The following is a 19,794-nucleotide window of genomic DNA, read 5'->3' as shown; positions in this document are numbered from 1 at the left end:
CACCTAGGTGCTTCAAACAACACATCAGTGAACATGGCGCTGGAGAAGGGGACGATTCAAGCAACACCTACCCCACACTATGCAACACCTCCGCCCGTCTCATAAACCCCTAAACAACACCTGAAACACCCCATGCCCCCCCACCAACAACCACCAAAGTGTCAAACCTGTCATCAAGCAATCAGATGTGCATCTCAGACGCTGTTAAGAACCTCTTCGCTGCTGCTACCAACACCAGCAGACATAACACAGGGAGATTCATGATCTGGAACATGCCTAACACATCTTAACCAAGCAGAACACAGCCATCACGCAGCTCAGCCCTCCAGCCTATGTTCCATCTGACTTCACCTGCTACATAATACTTCTGATTTCTATTCTCTGTACTGGATAGTAAATATAAATCCATATTTACTCCTAGGCCATACACAGGATGGATATGAGATGCACAATAAACTAGCCACTACCTTTTAAAGGATAGATATGTAGTACACAAAAAACTAACGACTATGACGGCAAAATCTAATCAGTGGTGGATTGATAAATCCCCTGGTAGGGTTGTATAAATCCCCTAACAGGGCTGCATGGATCCTCTGGTAGGGCTGCAAAAATCCCCTAGTAGGGCTGCATAAATCCCATGGCAGGGCTGCATAAATCCCCTGGCAGGGCAGTATAAATTCCCTAATAATCCATGCGCATCTTTGTTACACATTTGTCTGCGTTATTCACCATTTACAAACCCTCCGACGAAATACTGTGGCATCGTCGCTCATTAAGCACGACTCAAATACGAGTCTTGGCACCTATAAACTTGATAAGTTTATTGTTCCAAGAAAAATAGTCGTAATGATACGGATCGAAAAAAAAAAACTGGTTTCAGAAACACAACGTTTGTCTTCTTTGTCAAAGAAATGGTTTGCTATAGGAATTTTTTAAGTTACTTTGAATCCTCTCTTCTTTGAGGAATATCGTTACTTTGATTAATTTGTTATTCCTTTGGTTAAAGGTTAAAAATAATATAAGGCTTAAAAATGCGTGTGGGAAATAAGACAGATACATAATCAGGACTCTACTGAAGGAGACGTATCGCCCCTACGGTTTTATCAAAACCACGTCTGTGTTTACGTCCCTGTACCTGTGCGTCCTTCTTTGTGTCTTTGTGTTTTTTTTATCGTTTACACTGTGTTTGTTAGTTGTATGTTGCATGCCGAGCTTCAGTGGCACCTGGCTCTCTACCTGCTGGTGCCACACTCACCTGCCTCCCCCTCCCCCCTTAATCCTCTCTCCCTCTCTCTCTCTCTCTCTCTCTTTCCCCCTCATCCTCCACCACTATACTCACCACAGCTGCCTAGAGCTACTCACTATCTCCACCATCACCACGTCTATCACCACCACCACCACTCTCCATCACCACGTCTATCACCACCACCACCACTCTCCATCACCACGTCTATCACCACCACCACTATTAGCCTCCCCATAAATCATTACCAACCACACCTGCCCTTCCCCTACACCTGTACTTCCTCTACACCTGCTTCGTCTCCCTGGCTTCCAATCATCTCTTATTTGCCTCTTCTGTTCCTCTTCTCTGTTTCTTCTCCCGTATTTATGTCCCCGTTCACTTGCCTATTTCCCCTCTCTCCTTTCCCTGCTGCCTCCTCCCTCTTTCCCCTGCATGTTCCCTATCTCGTTCCAATGCCTTTTCTTCTTTCTCGTTACATCTGCTATTTCCTTCTCTCGGGCTTGCCATTTCTCTTTCCCTTTCCCCTTCCATTTGTTCTTTCCCCTCTCATTTTCCCCTTCACCCCACTTTTATTATACTTTTTTCGTTATTAGCAACTGCCATTCACACTTGCTACCCCGCCCCTCTCACTTGTCAAATTTACTGCCCCGTCCATCTCAACTGTCATACTTAGTACCCCCCCCCCTCCGTCACCCCTCACACTTATCGTCTCGTCCTTCTCACTTCTCACACTTATGCCCAATTGACTTTCAAGAAGCCATCGACAGCATGCCCATGCACTCTGCCCCCAAGACTAGGCTCGTGGAATTCCATACTTATCAAACACTGTAAGAAACCAATGTCTCCAGCCTGGACCCAGGTGTCATCCCACACTCAATTAAAACCACTGGTACTGCCAAACTTCACAACGGAGGCAGTAAAGTCATTGCTCAAAATATAAACCAACAGCGCTAACTTCACACATTATCACAATCTTTGAACGGGTCCTAAGAAACAAGACTGCCAATCACACGGAATCACACCAGTTGCATAAACCAGGGCAGCCTGGGTTTAGGGCAGGTCGCTGCTGCCTTTCATAATTGCTAGATCATTGCGATGCAGTCCTGGATGCTAAATGCTAATGCAATATTCACTGATTTTGCAAAAGCGTTCGACAGACAGAACTCTGAAAGTAAACAGAGTGAAGTCGGAGGCTGCCACAGTGAAGAGCTGTTCCTCAAGGCACAGTACTCTCCCCACTTCTGTTTCTCATTCATATTTCCATCATCGAATTTTCAAAAGGATATAAATTAAGTCTAAAAGTGAGCCTCAGACAACAATATTATTTTTAATAAGGACAAGTTTCAGTTGCCTTGTTATGGAAGAAGGAAGGAGATAAAGACTGTAACGTTATATAGGACATACTCCAATTATTCAGTAGAGGAAAGTTCCATGTTCGAGACCTAGGAGTAATGATGCCAAAAAATCTCACATTCAAGGTTCACAACAATGCTGTCATTCCTACAGCAAGGAAAATGATAGGCTGGATAACTAGAACTTTCAAGACGAGAGATGCCGAGGCTGGATAACTAGAACTTTCAAGACGAGAGATGCCGAGACAATGATGATACTCTCCAAGTTACTTATTCTCCCCAGGCTGGATTGTAATATTACTGTGTACTAACGGCCACATTCAAGGCAGGCCAGTTTGCTGAGCTGGAAAACGTACTGGACTTTCACTGCTCGCATACACTCAATCAAGCATCTGAAATACTGGGAACGCTGGCAGTCCCTTCAGCTGCATTCCTTGGAACGTAGGCCGGAAAGATACATCATAATTTACACCTGGAAAATCCTGGAGGGACTGTCGCAGACCTGGACATCCCAGCTATTCCCTGTGACAGTACCAACTACCCGGTTGACTTCAGGTGGATACCAGGTGAATGCGAGTGCCCACTACACCTGAGGGTGACCCATGCCAACAACGGTACACCCGAGTTATCGTCTCCTCTCCCCCATCAGACGAGGGGGTACACCCCCCTTACCCTTCAGGTTCAGGGGTTCACCCCCTTCTTTCCCCCAATCAGGTGAGGGGGTGTTTGCCCTCCCCCCCCCCCCACGAGCAGGTGTGGTGTTCTGACACTCCCACCCGCAGCGTGCAGGGGAAGGGGAGAAGGGAGGAGGAGGAGCCTGGGAGAAGGGTCACCCCCACGGCTTGGGGAAAGTCCTTTCTGTGTCCTTCGCCTATTTCCACCACTTATTTTCCCCAGCTAGCTGGGGGAGGGGAGAGGCACTGGTGGGGTGGGGGATTTAGGGGAGGGGAAGTTGAGGGAGGGGGTAATTCTCCCTTCATGGCGTGTGCCTGAGAGGTAGATCTTTCAAATAATAATAATAATAATAATAATAATTATTATTATTATTATTATTATCATTTTATAACCCATAAGGTCAACGTCGATTTCCCACATTAAACTGGTATAGTTTGAGGCAGATTAAGTTAGGTTAAGTCAGGTTAAGTTAGGTTAAGTTAGGTTGTTAGGTCAAGTTAGGGTAGGTCAGGTTAAGTTAGGTTAAATCAGGTTGTTAGGTTAAGTTAGGCTAAGTCAGGTTAAGTCAGGTTAAGTTAGGTTAGGTTAGGTTAGGTAAGGTTAGGTCAGGTTAGGTCAGGTTAGGTTAGGTCAGGTTAGGTCAGGTTAGGTCAGGTTAGGTCATGTTAGGTTAGGTTAGGTCAGGTCAGGTTAGGTTAGGTCAGGTTAGGTTAGGTCAGGTTAGGTCAGGTTAGGTCATGTTAGGTTAGGTTAGGTCAGGTCAGGTTAGGTTAGGTCAGGTTAGGTTAGGTCAGGTTAGGTTAGGTTAGGTCAGGTTAGGTTAGGTCAGGTTAGGTTAGGTCAGGTTAGGTTAGGTCAGGTTAGGTTAGGTCAGGTTAGGTTAGGTCAGGTTAGGTTAGGTCAGGTTAGGTTAGGTCAGGTTAGGTTAGGTCAGGTTAGGTCAGGTCAGGTTAGGTCAGGTCATCGTCTTTAATCACAACATAACACGGCATAACGTCAATAACTGAAGGATGTTTACAGGGGTCAACGCCCCCACACAGGAGTAAACCCCCGTTGAGAGTAGTGACCCACCCAGTGCACGGTACACTACAGTGACCCACCCAGTGCACGGTACACTACAGTGACCCGCCCAGTGCACGGTACACTACAGTGACCCACCCAGTGCACGGTACACTACAGTGACCCACCCAGTGCACGGTACACTACAGTGACCCACCCAGTGCACGGTACACTACAGTGACCAACCCAGTGCACGGTACACTACAGTGACCCACCCAGTGCACGGTACACTACAGTGACCCACCCAGTGCACGGTACACTACAGTGACCCACCCAGTGCACGGTACACTACACAGTGACCCACCCAGTGCACGGTACACTACAGTGACCCACCCAGTGCACGGTACACTACAGTGACCCACCCAGTGCACGGTACACTACAGTGACCCACCCAGTGCACGGTACACTACAGTGACCCACCCAGTGCACGGTACACTACAGTGACCCACCCAGTGCACGGTACACTACACAGTGACCCACCCAGTGCACGGTACACTACACAGTGACCCACCCAGTGCACGGTACACTACAGTGACCCACCCAGTGCACGGTACACTACAGTGACCCACCCAGTGCACGGTACACTACAGTGACCCACCCAGTGCACGGTACACTACACAGTGACCCACCCAGTGCACGGTACACTACACAGTGACCCACCCAGTGCACGGTACACTACAGTGACCCACCCAGTGCACGGTACACTACAGTGACCCACCCAGTGCACGGTACACTACACAGTGACCCACCCAGTGCACGGTACACTACACAGTGACCCACCCAGTGCACGGTACACTACACAGTGACCCACCCAGTGCACGGTACACTACAGTGACCCACCCAGTGCACGGTACACTACACAGTGACCTACCCAGTGCACGGTACACTACAGTGACCCACCCAGTGCACGGTACACTACAGTGACCCACCCAGTGCACGGTACACTACACAGTGACCCACCCAGTGCACGGTACACTACACAGTGACCCACCCAGTGCACGGTACACTACACAGTGACCCACCCAGTGCACGGTACACTACAGTGACCCACCCAGTGCACGGTACACTACAGTGACCCACCCAGTGCACGGTACACTACAGTGACCCACCCAGTGCACGGTACACTACACAGTGACCCACCCAGTGCACGGTACACTACACAGTGACCCACCCAGTGCACGGTACACTACAGTGACCCACCCAGTGCACGGTACACTACAGTGACCCACCCAGTGCACGGTACACTACACAGTGACCCACCCAGTGCACGGTACACTACACAGTGACCCACCCAGTGCACGGTACACTACACAGTGACCCACCCAGTGCACGGTACACTACAGTGACCCACCCAGTGCACGGTACACTACACAGTGACCTACCCAGTGCACGGTACACTACAGTGACCCACCCAGTGCACGGTACACTACAGTGACCCACCCAGTGCACGGTACACTACACAGTGACCCACCCAGTGCACGGTACACTACACAGTGACCCACCCAGTGCACGGTACACTACAGTGACCCACCCAGTGCACGGTACACTACACAGTGACCTACCCAGTGCACGGTACACTACAGTGACCCACCCAGTGCACGGTACACTACAGTGACCCACCCAGTGCACGGTACACTACAGTGACCCACCCAGTGCACGGTACACTACAGTGACCCACCCAGTGCACGGTACACTACAGTGACCCACCCAGTGCACGGTACACTACCGTGACCCACCCAGTGCACGGTACACTACAGTGACCCACCCAGTGCACGGTACACTACACAGTGACCCACCCAGTGCACGGTACACTACACAGTGACCCACCCAGTGCACGGTACACTACACAGTGACCCACCCAGTGCACGTACACTACACAGTGACCTACCCAGTGCACGGTACACTACACAGTGACCCACCCAGTGCACGGTACACTACACAGTGACCTACCCAGTGCACGTACACTACACACTGACCCACCCAGTGCACGGTACACTACACACTGACCCACCCAGTGCACGGTACACTACACACTGACCCACCCAATGCACGGTACACTACACAGTGACCTACCCAGTGCACGGTACACTACACACTGACCCACCCAGTGCACGGTACACTACACACTGACCCACCCAATGCACGGTACACTACACACTGACCCACCCAGTGCACGGTACACTACACACTGACCCACCCAATGCACGGTACACTACACACTGACCCACCCAATGCACGGTACACTACACACTGACCCACCCAGTGCACGGTACACTACACACTGACCCACCCAGTGCACGGTACACTACACAGTGACCCACCCAGTGCACGGTACACTACACAGTGACCTACCCAGTGCACGGTACACTACACACTGACCCACCCAGTGCACGGTACACTACACACTGACCCACCCAATGCACGGTACATTACACACTGACCCACCCAGTGCACGGTACACTACACACTGACCCACCCAGTGCACGGTACACTACACACTGACCCACCCAGTGCACGGTACACTACACAGTCACCCACCCAGTGCACGGTACACTACACACTGACCTACCCAGTGCACGGTACACTACACACTGACCCACCCAGTGCACGGTACACTACACAGTCACCCACCCAGTGCACGGTACACTACACACTGACCCACCCAGTGCACGGTACACTAAACCCTGACCCACCCAGTGCACGGTACACTACACAGTGACCTACGCAGTGCACGGTAAACTACACACTGACCCACCCAGTGCACGGAACACTAAATGACCCACCCAGTGCACGGTACAATAAACCCTGACCCACCCAGTGCACGGTACACTACACAGTGACCCACCCAGTGCACGGTACACTAAATGACCCACCCAGTGCACGGTACAATAAACCCTGACCCACCCAGTGCAGGGTACACTACACAGTGACCCACCCAGTGCACGGTACACTAAACACTGACCCACCCAGTGCACGGTACACTACACAGTGACCCACCCAGTGTACGGTACACTACACACTGACCAACCCAGTGCAAGGTACACTACACACTGACCCACCCAGTGCACGGTACACTACTCCCTGACCCACCCAGTGCACGGTACACTACACACTGACCCACCCAGTGCACGGTACACTACACAGTCACCCACCCAGTGCACGGTATACTACACAGTGACCTACCCAGTGCACGGTACACTACACACTGACCCACCCAGTGCACGGTACACTAATCCCTGACCCACCCAGTGCACGGTACACTACACAGTGACCTACGCAGTGCACGGTAAACTACACACTGACCCACCCAGTGCACGGAACACTAAATGACCCACCCAGTGCACGGTACAATAAACCCTGACCCACCCAGTGCACGGTACACTACACAGTGACCCACCCAGTGCACGGTACACTAAACACTGACCCACCCAGTGCACGGTACACTACACAGTGACCCACCCAGTGTACGGTACACTACACACTGACCAACCCAGTGCACGGTACACTACACACTAACCCACCCAGTGTACGGTACACTACACACTGACCCACCCAGTGCACGGTACACTACACACTAACCCACCCAGTGCACGGTACACTACACACTGACCCACCCAGTGCACGGTACACTAAACCCTGACCCACCCAGTGCACGGTACACTACACACTAACCCACCCAGTGCACGGTACACTACACACTGACCTACCCAGTGCACGGTACAATAAACCCTGACCCACCCAGTGCACGGTACACTACACACTGACCTACCCAGTGCACGGTACAATAAACCCTGACCCACCCAGTGCACGGTACACTACACACTGACCTACCCAATGCACGGTACAATAAACCCTGACCCACCCAGTGCACGGTACACTACACAGTGACCCACCCAGTGCACGGTACACTAAACCCTGACCCACCCAGTGCACGGTACACTACACAGTGACCCACCCAGTGTACGGTACACTACACACTGACCCACCCAGTGCACGGTACACTACACAGTGACCCACCCAGTGTACGGTACACTAAACCCTGACCCACCCAGTGCACGGTACACTACACAGTGACCCACCCAGTGTACGGTACACTACACAGTGACCCACCCAGTGCACGGTACACTACACAGTGACCCACCCAGTGCACGGTACACTACACAGTGACCCACCCAGTGCACGGTACACTACACAGTGACCCACCCAGTGCACGGTACACTACACAGTGACCCACCCAGTGCACGGTACACTACACACTGACCCACCCAGTGCACGGTACACTACACAGTGACCCACCCATACACGATACAATAAATAATAATAATAATAATAATAATAATAATAATAATAATAATAATAATAATGATAATAACACATAGTAATAATAATAATTAAAAATAATAATAATAATAATAATAATAATAATGATAATAACACATAGTAATAATAATAATAAAAAATAATAATAACTTAAATAAATTAATAATAATAATAATAATAATAATAATAATAATAATAACAATAATTCTAGCCTAGCAGTCATCCTCGAGGAAATCTTGTTCAGCCAGGCTGTTATTATTAGCCTGGGTTGATGATAGCCATACCAGCCTGGGTTGATTTTTCACTGGGCACCAAGAGCCTGGTTGATCAGCCATCAACCAGGAGGTCCTGGTGGTGAGGTTGATGCTGAGAGAGACATTGATGACACTACAATGTGATGTATTGGTGATGGTGGGCGTGGAGAGTCGTGGGTGGTTGTGGGCGAACATGAGAGGTCGTTGGCGTTCATGGGTGGTCGTGGGCACTCGTGAGCGGTTGTGGGTGAACATGGGAGGTCGTGGGCGTTCATGGGAGGTGGTGGGCGCTCATGGGAGGTGGTGGGCGCTCATGGGAGGTGGTGGGCGCTCATGGGAGGTGGTGGGCGCTCATGGGAGGTGGTGGGCGCTCATGGGAGGTCGTGGGCACTCGTGGGTGGTTGTGGGCGAACATGGGAGGTCGTGGGCGTTCATGGGAGGTCGTGGGCACTCGTGAGCGGTTGTGGGTGAACATGGGAGGTCGTGGGCGTTCATGGCAGGTCGTGGGCACTCGTGGGTTGACCTAATTAGGTAATACATAAGAGTGGGTCATGGCAGAGATGGTGGGTCATGGTGGGTCGTGTCTTTAATTTGTCTGTGAAATGACGGAAAGTTCTGCCCACCCTTCCTGCTGCTGCCCACGTTTCCTGCTGCTGCCCACCCATGCCTACCCTTCCTGCTGCTGTTCACCCCTGCCCACCCTTCCTGCTGCTGTTCACCCCTGCCCACCCTTCCTGCTGCTGTTCACCCCTGCCCACCCTTCCTGCTGCTGTTCACCCCTGCCCACCCTTCCTGCTGCTGTTCACCCCTGCCCACCCTTCCTGCTGCTGTTCACCCCTGCCCACCCTTCCTGCTGCTGCTGCCCACCCTTCCTGCTGCTGCTCCCCACCCATCCTGTTGCTGCTCCTGCCCACCCTGCTGCTGCTGCCCACCCTTCCTGCTGCTGCTGCCCACCCTTCCTGCTGCTGCTGCCCACCCATCCTGTTGCTGCCCCTGCCCACCCTTCCTGCTGCTGCTGCCCACCCATCCTGTTGCTGCCCCTGCCCGCCCTTCCTGCTGCAGTCCACCCCTGCCCACCCTTCCTGCTGCTTCCCACCCCTGCCCACCCTTCCTGCTGCTTCCCACCCCTGCCGACCCTTCCTGCTGCTGCCCACCCCTGCCTGCCTTTCCTGCTGCTGCCCCCCCCTGCCTGCCCTTCCTGCTGCTGCCCACCCCTGCCTGCCCTTCCTGCTGCTGCCCCTGCCCGCCCTTCCTGCTGCTGCTGCCCGCCCTTCCTACTGCTGCTGCCCACCCCTGCCCACCCTTCCTGCTGCTGCTGCTGCTGCCCACCCTTCCTGCTGCTGTGCACCCCTGCCTGCCATTCCCGCTGCTGCCCACCCTTCAAGCTGCTGCCCACCCTTCCTGCTGCTGTGCACCCCTGCCTGCCCCTCCTGCTGCTGCTCACCCCTGCCCACACTTCCTACTGCTGGTGTCCACCTTTCCTGATGCTACCCCTGCCCGCCCTTATTGCTGCTGCTGCCCGCCCTTATTGCTGCTGCTGCCCACCCTTCCTGCTGCTGCCGATGCCCCCCCTTCCTGCCACTGCTCCTGCCTGGGATAAGAGTCAGGTGTGTCCCTGTTTGCAGACGATGTGAGCCTAATGAGAATATAAGCGGACGAGGATCAGGTAAGCCTACAAGAGGATCTGGACAGGCTGCAAGCCTGGTCCGACAAATGGCTCCTGGAGTTTAACCCCAGCAAGTGCAAAATTATGAAGTTTGGGGAAGGACAAAGAAGACCGCAGACGGAGTAGAGCATAAAAGGTCAAAGGCTGCAAAACTCACTCAAGGAAAAGGATTTTGGGGTGAGCATCATACCGAACACATCTCCTGATACACACATCAACCAAATAACTGTTGCAGCATATGGGCGCCTGGCAAACCTAAGAATAGCGTTTCGACATCTCAGTAAGGAGTCATCCACGACACTGTACACCGTGTACATCAGGCCCATACTGGAGTATGCAGCACCAGTATGGAACCCACACCTGGTCAAACACATCAAGAAATTAGAGAATGTGCAAAGGTTTGCAACAAAACTAGTCCTGGAGCTAAGAGGTATGTCCTATGACAAGAGGTTAAGGGAACTCAACCTGACGACACTAGAGGACCGGGGGGAGGGGGGGGGTCACATGATGACGACATAAAATACTGAGAGGAATTGACAAGGTGGACAGGGTCAGAATGTTTCAGAGATGTGACACAGTAACAAGGGGTCACAACTGGAAGTTGAGAACTCAGATGAGTCACAGGGATGTTAGGAAGTATTTCTTCAGTCACAGAGTTGTCAGGAGGTGGAACAATCTGGAGAGTGATGTAGAGGAGGCAGGATCCATACATAGCTTCAAGAAGAGATACGATATAGCTCATGAAGCAGGAAGAGAGTGGACCTAGTAGCGACCAGTGAAGAGGCGGGACCAAGAGCTATGAATCGACCCCTGCAACCACAAACAGGTACGCACAAATAGGCAAATAGGTAAGCGCGCGCGCGCACACACACACACACACACACACGGGGCCAGGAGCTCGGACTCGACCCCCGCAACCTCAACTAGGTGAGTACACACACACACACACACACACACACACACACACACACACACACACATACACACACACACACACATACACACACACACACACACACACACACACACACACACACACACACGTGAACTTCACGTTTGTGTTTCTTAAGTTTTTACTAAGCTAATGATCTAAGTATTCCTTCCTGTCATGGTACTCACTGCACCCCCCCCCCCTTGTCCTGTTGGTGGGTCCTGTTGATAGTTTCCTGTTCGTAGGTCCTGTTGTGGGTGCTGCTGACGCCTCCTTGTTGTGTCCCGTAACGAACACTTCCACTCGACCCCATCCTTCCCAGGATGCTACCCACAACAGTCACCTAACACCCACGTTAACTATTTACTGCCAGGCAAACAGCAGCAGCAAGTGTAAGGGGACCTGCGCTCACATCTCGGTCGGTCAAGAATCGAACCCAGGTCCTTCTCCTGTAAGTCCGTGAAGCTTCAACAAGCTATGAGGACCTATGCGAGGGTTGAAGGTCTAGAGGTCTGGTGTATTTCGGTCTTGCAGACCCTTCCCCCCTCTTCAACTGAAAATGGGTCTCTGGCCGAAGAGGATAAAATGGTCTCTGATATATAAAAACCTTTTTTATCTCGCTTCCTATTTTTTTCGGGACTGTGGGACGCCATCCTCAGCGAACACTGCATCTCAGATGTAAAAAAAAAAAAAAAAAAAACTTAAGTTCGCAAAGTTGAACTGTAGTAAGTTACAAGTTCAACATCGTGGTTCAGTTCTCGTACCTTAACGCACACTACCCCCTCCCCCCTCATCCCATACGGGTTTAGCGCCTTGCCTTGAGCGTGATAACAAGTTATCGTTCCCACCTGCCGTCCACTGCTTATCTTTGGGAACCGATAGCGATTCCTCCCCCCCCCCTGATACAACAGATTGAACTTCAGGGGAAATATCCCCCTCCCTTCCCTGTCCTGCAGGGAAAATAACCCCACTCCTGTCTATACCTGAGCTAAAATATGAGAGGCTGACATAGTGACGAGCGGTGTTCCCCAAGGTACAGTACTGGCCCTTGTTCTCTTTCTCTTTCTCATATCCGACAAAGCCAGACATAAATCATAAGACTGTATCATACTTTTCACACAATACTAGAACCATGAGAGTGTCATCCATGGAGGACACAGGAGTGTGTTATCCATGGATGACACAGGAGTGTGTCATCCATGGAGGACACAGGACTGTGTCATCCATGGAGGACACAGGAGTGTGTCATCCATGGAGGACACAGGAGTGTGTTATCCATGGAGAACACAGGAGTGTGTTATCCATGGAGGACACAGGAGTGTGTTATCCATGGAGGACACAGGAGTGTGTTATCCATGGAGAACACAGGAGTGTGTTATCCATGGAGGACACAGGAGTGTGTTATCCATGGAGGACACAGGAGTGTGTTATCCATGGAGGACACAGGAGTGTGTTATCCATGGAGAACACAGGAGTGTGTCATCCATGGAGGACACAGGAGTGTGTTATCCATGGAGGACACAGGAGTGTGTCATCCATGGAGGACACAGGAGTGTGTCATCCATGGAGGACACAGGAGTGTGTTATCCATGGAGGACACAGGACTGTGTCATCCATGGAGGACACAGGAGTGTGTCATCCATGGAGGACACAGGAGTGTGTTATCCATGGAGGACACAGGAGTGTGTCATCCATGGAGGACACAGGAGTGTGTTATCCATGGAGGACACAGGAGTGTGTCATCCATGGAGGACACAGGAGTGTGTTATCCATGGAGGACACAGGAGTGTCTCATCCATGGAGGACACAGGAGTGTGTCATCCATGGAGGACACAGGAGTGTGTCATCCATGGAGGACACAGGAGTGTGTCATCCATGGAGGACACAGGAGTGTGTCATCCATGGAGGACACAGGAGTGTCTCATCCATGGAGGACACAGGACTGTGTCATCCATGGAGGACACAGGAGTGTGTCATCCATGGAGGACACAGGAGTGTGTCATCCATGGAGGACACAGTCAACCTTCAAGCTGATATAAACAAAGTCAGTGTACCTCTGTCAACATGATGTTCAGTGAGGACAAGTATCTGTTACTCTGTTGTGGAAAGATTGAGAAAATAAAGACTGGAAGAAAGAATAAAATAAACTTGAATCTGTCAGTAGAGTGTAAGACTAATGTGAGAGACCTGGGAGTGATTATGTCAGATCTCACCTCCAAGGATCACAACAGTGTCACTATCACAAAGAATATGATAAAGTGGATAACTAGAACTTTCAAAACAAGGGATGTCAAGCCAGTGATGATACTCTTCAAGACCGGAGTACTGCTGTACTCTAACAGCACCGTTCACGGCAGAAATTGCAGACCTGGAAAATGTACAGAGAACCTTCACTGTTCATATACATGGGAATGTTTGAAGTCCCTCGATCTGTACTCCCTGGCACGTAGGAGATAAGTACATTACGATCTATGCCTACAAAATTCTAGAGGAATTGGTCCCAGATTTGCACACACAAATCATTCCTCATAAAAGAGGCTTGGTGGAGGGTGTAAAATACCTCCAGTGAAAAGTAGGAGTGTTGTGAGCACACTAAAGGAAACTCAATAAGTGTAAAGGAACCAAGACTCTTTATTACCCTCATTTCATACATATTAGCTATCACCAGCAGACCCCTGGCTGTCTTCAAGATGGAACTGGACAAGTTTCTCAAGTCAGTGCCTGATCAGCCAGGCTGTGGTGCTTATGTTGGACGTCGTGGAGCTAGCACCAATAGCCTGGTTGATCAGGTCATCCAAGGGGGGAATGGTCTAGGACCGGACCACGGGGGCGTTGTTGACCCTCGAAACACACTCCAGGTTCGACCCCTATTAGATAAAATATCTCCCCCCCCTCAGATAAGCAATAAGGGAACAATCTCCGTTATTTCTTACTAATTACCTTTAAAACAGGAATATTAAACTCTAATAATACCATGAATTATCGGGTGCAGATGATAATTACTTAGAATGATAATTACTAGGAATGATAATTACTTAGAATGATAATTAGTCGGGTTTTTCTAAATGTGCTAATGACTTTCTAAATGGGCGCCGTAAAATGAATTCCTGAAAGAGAGAGAGAGAGAGAGAGAGAGAGAGAGAGAGAGAGAGAGAGAGAGAGAGAGAGAGAGAGAGAGAGAGAGAGAGAGAGAGAGAGAGAGAGAGAGAGGAAAGAGGAGGGATCAAATTAGATTTAGATTTTGCCGCTGAATTGGCTAGTTTATTGTGCACCTCATCCCCATCCTGGTCACAGACCGGGCGGGGGCTTTGACCCCCCAAACCCTTTCCAGGTATACAAGAACATATGGATACACAACAGGCCTAGGAACTAGGCCCCAAAAGGGCTAACAGGAGTGCATCTGAATTTATATCTACAACTGTCTTATCTGTTCCATTAATAAGATATCTTGATATACCACAGGTTATTATACTGTCTGTATCTATATTCTTCAATAGTAAGCGGACAATAAGCACATCGTGATCAAGACAGTGACCATAGGACTGGCCACTTAACGTTGAATTTAGTTTGATCGTCAACTGTGTGGCTGTCAGATTGTCAGAAGTACTTCTAACCAAGTTTAAGTCTGGCTACTACAATATCAGTCAGACTGTCAGACTGTCAGAAGTACTAGTAACCAAGTATAAGTCTGGCTACTACAATATCAGTCAGACTGTCAGAAGTACTAGTAACCAAGTATAAGTCTGGCTACTACATATCAGTCAGACTGTCAGAAGTACTAGTAACCAAGTATAAGTCTGGCTACTACAATATCAGTCAGACTGTCAGAAGTACTAGTAACCAAGTATAAGTCTGGCTACTACAATATCAGTCAGACTGTCAGACTGTCAGAAGTACTAGTAACCAAGTATAAGTCTCGCTACTACAATATCAGTCAGTCTGTCAGAAGTACTAGTAACCAAGTTTAAGTCTGGCTACTACAATATCAGTCAGTCTGTCAGACTGTCAGAAGTACTAGTAACCAAGTATAAGTCTGGCTACTACAATATCAGTCAGACTGTCAGGAGTACTAGTAACCAAGTATAAGTCTGGCTACTACAGCATCAGTCAGTCTGTCAGACTGTCAGAAGTACTAGAAACCAAGTATAAGTCTGGCTACTACAATATCAGTCAGTCTGTCAGACTGTCAGGAGTACTAGTAACCAAGTATAAGTCTGGCTACTACAATACCAGTCAGTCTGTCAGACTGTCAGAAGTATTAGTAACCAAGTATAAGTCTGGCTACTACAATATCAGTCAGTCTGTCAGACTGTCAGAAGTACTAGTAACCAAGTATAAGTCTGGCTACTACAACATCAGTCAGACTGTCAGACTGTCAGAAGTACTAGTAACCAAGTATAAGTCTGGCTACTACAATATCAGTCAGTCTGTCAGACTGTCAGAAGTACTAGTAACCAAGTATAAGTCTGGCTACTACAATATCAGTCAGACTGTCAGACTGTCAGAAGTACTAGTAACCAAGTATAAGTCTGGCTACTACAATATCAGTCAGACTGTCAGACTGTCAGAAGTACTAGTAACCAAGTATAAGTCTGGCTACTACAACATCAGTCAGACTGTCAGAAGTACTAGTAACCAAGTATAAGTCTGGCTACTACAATATCAGTCAGACTGTCAGAAGAACTAGTAACCAAGTATAAGTCTGGCTACAACAATATCAGTCAGACTGTCAGACTGTCAGAAGTACTAGTAACCAAGTATAAGTCTGGCTACTACAATATCAGTCAGACTGTCAGAAGTACTAGTAACCAAGTATAAGTCTGGCTACTACAATATCAGTCAGACTGTCAGACTGTCAGAAGTACTAGTAACCAAGTATAAGTCTGGCTACTACAATATCAGTCAGACTGTCAGAAGTACTAGTAACCAAGTATAAGTCTGGCTACTACAACACCAGTCAGACTGTCAGACTGTCAGAAGTACTAGTAACCAAGTATAAGTATGGCTACTACAATATCAGTCAGTCTGTCAGACTGTCAGAAGTACTAGTAACCAAGTTTAAGTCTGGCTACTACAATATCAGTCAGACTGTCAGAAGTACTAGTAACCAAGTATAAGTCTGGCTACTACAATATCAGTCAGACTGTCAGACTGTCAGAAGTACTAGTAACCAAGTATAAGTCTGGCTACTACAATATCAGTCAGACTGTCAGACTGTCAGAAGTACTAGTAACCAAGTATAAGTCTGGCTACTACAATATCAGTCAGTCTGTCAGACTGTCAGAAGTACTAGTAACCAAGTATAAGTCTGGCTACTACAATATCAGTCAGACTGTCAGAAGTACTAGTAACCAAGTATAAGTCTGGCTACTACAATATCAGTCAGACTGTCAGACTGCCAGACTGTCAGAAGTACTAGTAACCAAGTATAAGTCTGGCTACTACAATATCAGTCAGACTGTCAGACTGTCAGAAGTACTAGTAACCAAGTATAAGTCTGGCTACTACAATATCAGTCAGTGTTCACATTACACGTTGTTCCACTAACATTCTTATCAACATTCATGTTATCATAGTTAGTGATAGATCTACTCAGGCTTCTAACTGCGTTTCTATAACGTTCACTTTCATTATTTACTTCTCTCCTAATATTATTCCTAATGCTAGACACAGGTATACCAAAGTTATATTCTACATTCTCCTTCAGGGAACTTTCTTGGACCAACTTATCAACTTTATCATCAAGGAATAATCAAGAGGGAACCTGGCAAGTTCCACAGATCGGTTTCTGATCAGCCAGGCTGTGATTCATACGTTGGACTGCGTGGGGCCAACAATAACAGCCTGTTTTATCAAATCTTGATCCACCAGGAGGCTTGGTCTGGGACCGGGCCGCGGGGGCGTTGACCCCAGAAAGCATCCTTCAGGTATCCTTCAGGGATAAGGGACCAGTACCTGGCCTCCTGGTGTTCCTAAGCATCCGTCATATATCAGGGACCAGTACCTGGCCTCCTGTTGTTCCTAAGCATCCTTCAGAGATCAGGGACCAGTACCTGGCCTCCTGGTGTTCCTAAGCATCCTTCAGGGATCAGGGACCAGTACCTGGCCTCCTGTTGTTTCTAAGCATCCTTCAGAGATCAGGGACCAGTACCCGGCCTCCTGGTGTTCCTAAGCATCCTTCAGGAATCAGGGACCAGTACCTGGCCTCCTGTTGTTTCTAAGCATCCTTCAGAGATCAGGGACCAGTACCTGGCCTCCTGTTGTTTCTAAGCATCCTTCAGAGATCAGGGACCAGTACCTGGCCTCCTGGTGTTCCTAAGCATCCTTCGGGGATCAAGGACCAGTACCCGGCCTCCTGGTGTTCCTAAGCATCCTTCAGGGATCAGGGACCAGTACCTGGCCTCCTGGTGTTCCTAAGCATCCTTCAGGGATCAGGGACCAGTACCTGGCCTCCTGGTGTTCCCTCGCATCCTTCAGGGGATCACGGACCAGTACCTGGCCTCCTGGTGTTCCTAAGCATCCTTCAGGGATCAGGGACCAGTACCTGGCCTCCTTTTGTTCCTAGGCATCCTTCAGGGATCAGGGACTAGTACCTGGCCTCCTGGTGTTCCTAAGCATCCTTCAGGGATCAGGGACCAGCACCTGGCCTCCTGGTGTTCCTAAGCATCCTTCAGGGATAAGGAACCAATACCTGGCCTCCTGGTGTTCCTAAGCATCCGTCATATATCAGGGACCAGTACCCGGCCTCCTGGTGTTCCTAAGCATCCTTCAGGGATCAGGGACCAGTACCTGGCCTCCTGGTGTTCCTAAGCATCCTTCAGGGATCAGGGACCAGTACCTGGCCTCCTGGTGTTCCTAAGCATCCTTCAGGGATCAGGGACCAGTACCTGGCCTCCTGGTGTTCCTAAGCATCCTTCAGGGATCAGGGACCAGTACCTGGCCTCCTGGTGTTCCTAAGCATCCTTCAGGGATCAGGGACCAGTACCTGGCCTCCTGGTGTTCCTAAGCATCCTTCAGGGATCAGGGACCAGTACCTGGCCTCCTGGTGGTTTTAACACACTTGCCCCGGATCATAAAATACCAGTCGAGTTCAATCACAGGAGCCAGGATCTATGGCCCAACTCTTGCAAGTAGGTAAGCATGTACCTCAATGAGGGGGCGTTAAATGCGCATGTGTGCGATACGCCAGTGATTGCGTGTAGGGATCACTGGCGTATTTTCTTGGACTAACTTATCAACTTCATCATGAAGGAGTAAGTCAATGTGTGATGGAATCCATAACAAATATACATTAATTTATTTTTCTCTGATGTTTGATTATCTGCATCTGACTCTCCTGTGAGCATGATGTTAAGAGTCATTATGTGAGTCAAGAGTTATGTGAGCCAAGAGTCTTTAGTGATGAAACAGAATCAGTAATAATCAAAGAGTCAAGTTTAGTGTCATAGAGAGAGAGAGAGAGAGAGAGAGAGAGAGAGAGAGAGAGAGAGAGAGAGAGAGAGAGAGAGAGAGAGAAAAGGGAGGGGGAGGGAAGAGGCACTTACCAAAAATTTTCTTAAGGTCTGCCTTCAACGCCCCGCCCGCCCTTATCCGCCCACCTGGCCGCCCTTCAAGGGATGCTGCCTGGATGCTGGTAATGGGCTCTTGATCCAAGCAACGGGATGGAGTTAACCCTCCCATTCGTTGAATCAAACTTAACTAGGCACCTCCTAATAGCAAGTGCCTCCATGAGCCATGCGGATTTAGAGGTCATTATAACAAATGAAAATGATAAATAATAATAATAAATGATAATAATAAATAATAAACGGTGAATAACGAATTATAATAACAAATGCTAATAATTATGAAGAGCTTGTCAATTGGATAATTCAGTAATTATCATTTAAAAAGTGTTTACCTCTTTAATTACTAGAAAAAATCATGTGTCATTATTTAATAATTTAATTGTACATCTATACCAATTAAAGATTATATATATATATATATATATATATATATATATATATATATGTATATATATATATATATATATATATATATATATATATATATATATATATATATATATATATATATGTGCAAGGAATTCGCAAGAACAGGCGAAATATACACCAACACTGATATCTGGCTGAAGGAGACTCGAACCTACGAACCTTGGAACAAGGTACACAGTGCCTTACCATTGTCACCACACTGGACAATACATAGGCGTCCAGCACAATATATAAACTCCTTGGATAATATAATTCGAAAAATGTTTTATTTACGTCATAATTTCAAGGATAGAT

The sequence above is a fragment of the Cherax quadricarinatus genome, chromosome 13 (genome assembly GCF_038502225.1).
Source record: "Cherax quadricarinatus isolate ZL_2023a chromosome 13, ASM3850222v1, whole genome shotgun sequence".
Classification (NCBI taxonomy): Eukaryota; Metazoa; Arthropoda; class Malacostraca; order Decapoda; family Parastacidae; genus Cherax; species Cherax quadricarinatus.
The sequence above is the reverse complement of the archived record's forward strand: the minus strand, read 5'-3'. Positions refer to the sequence as shown.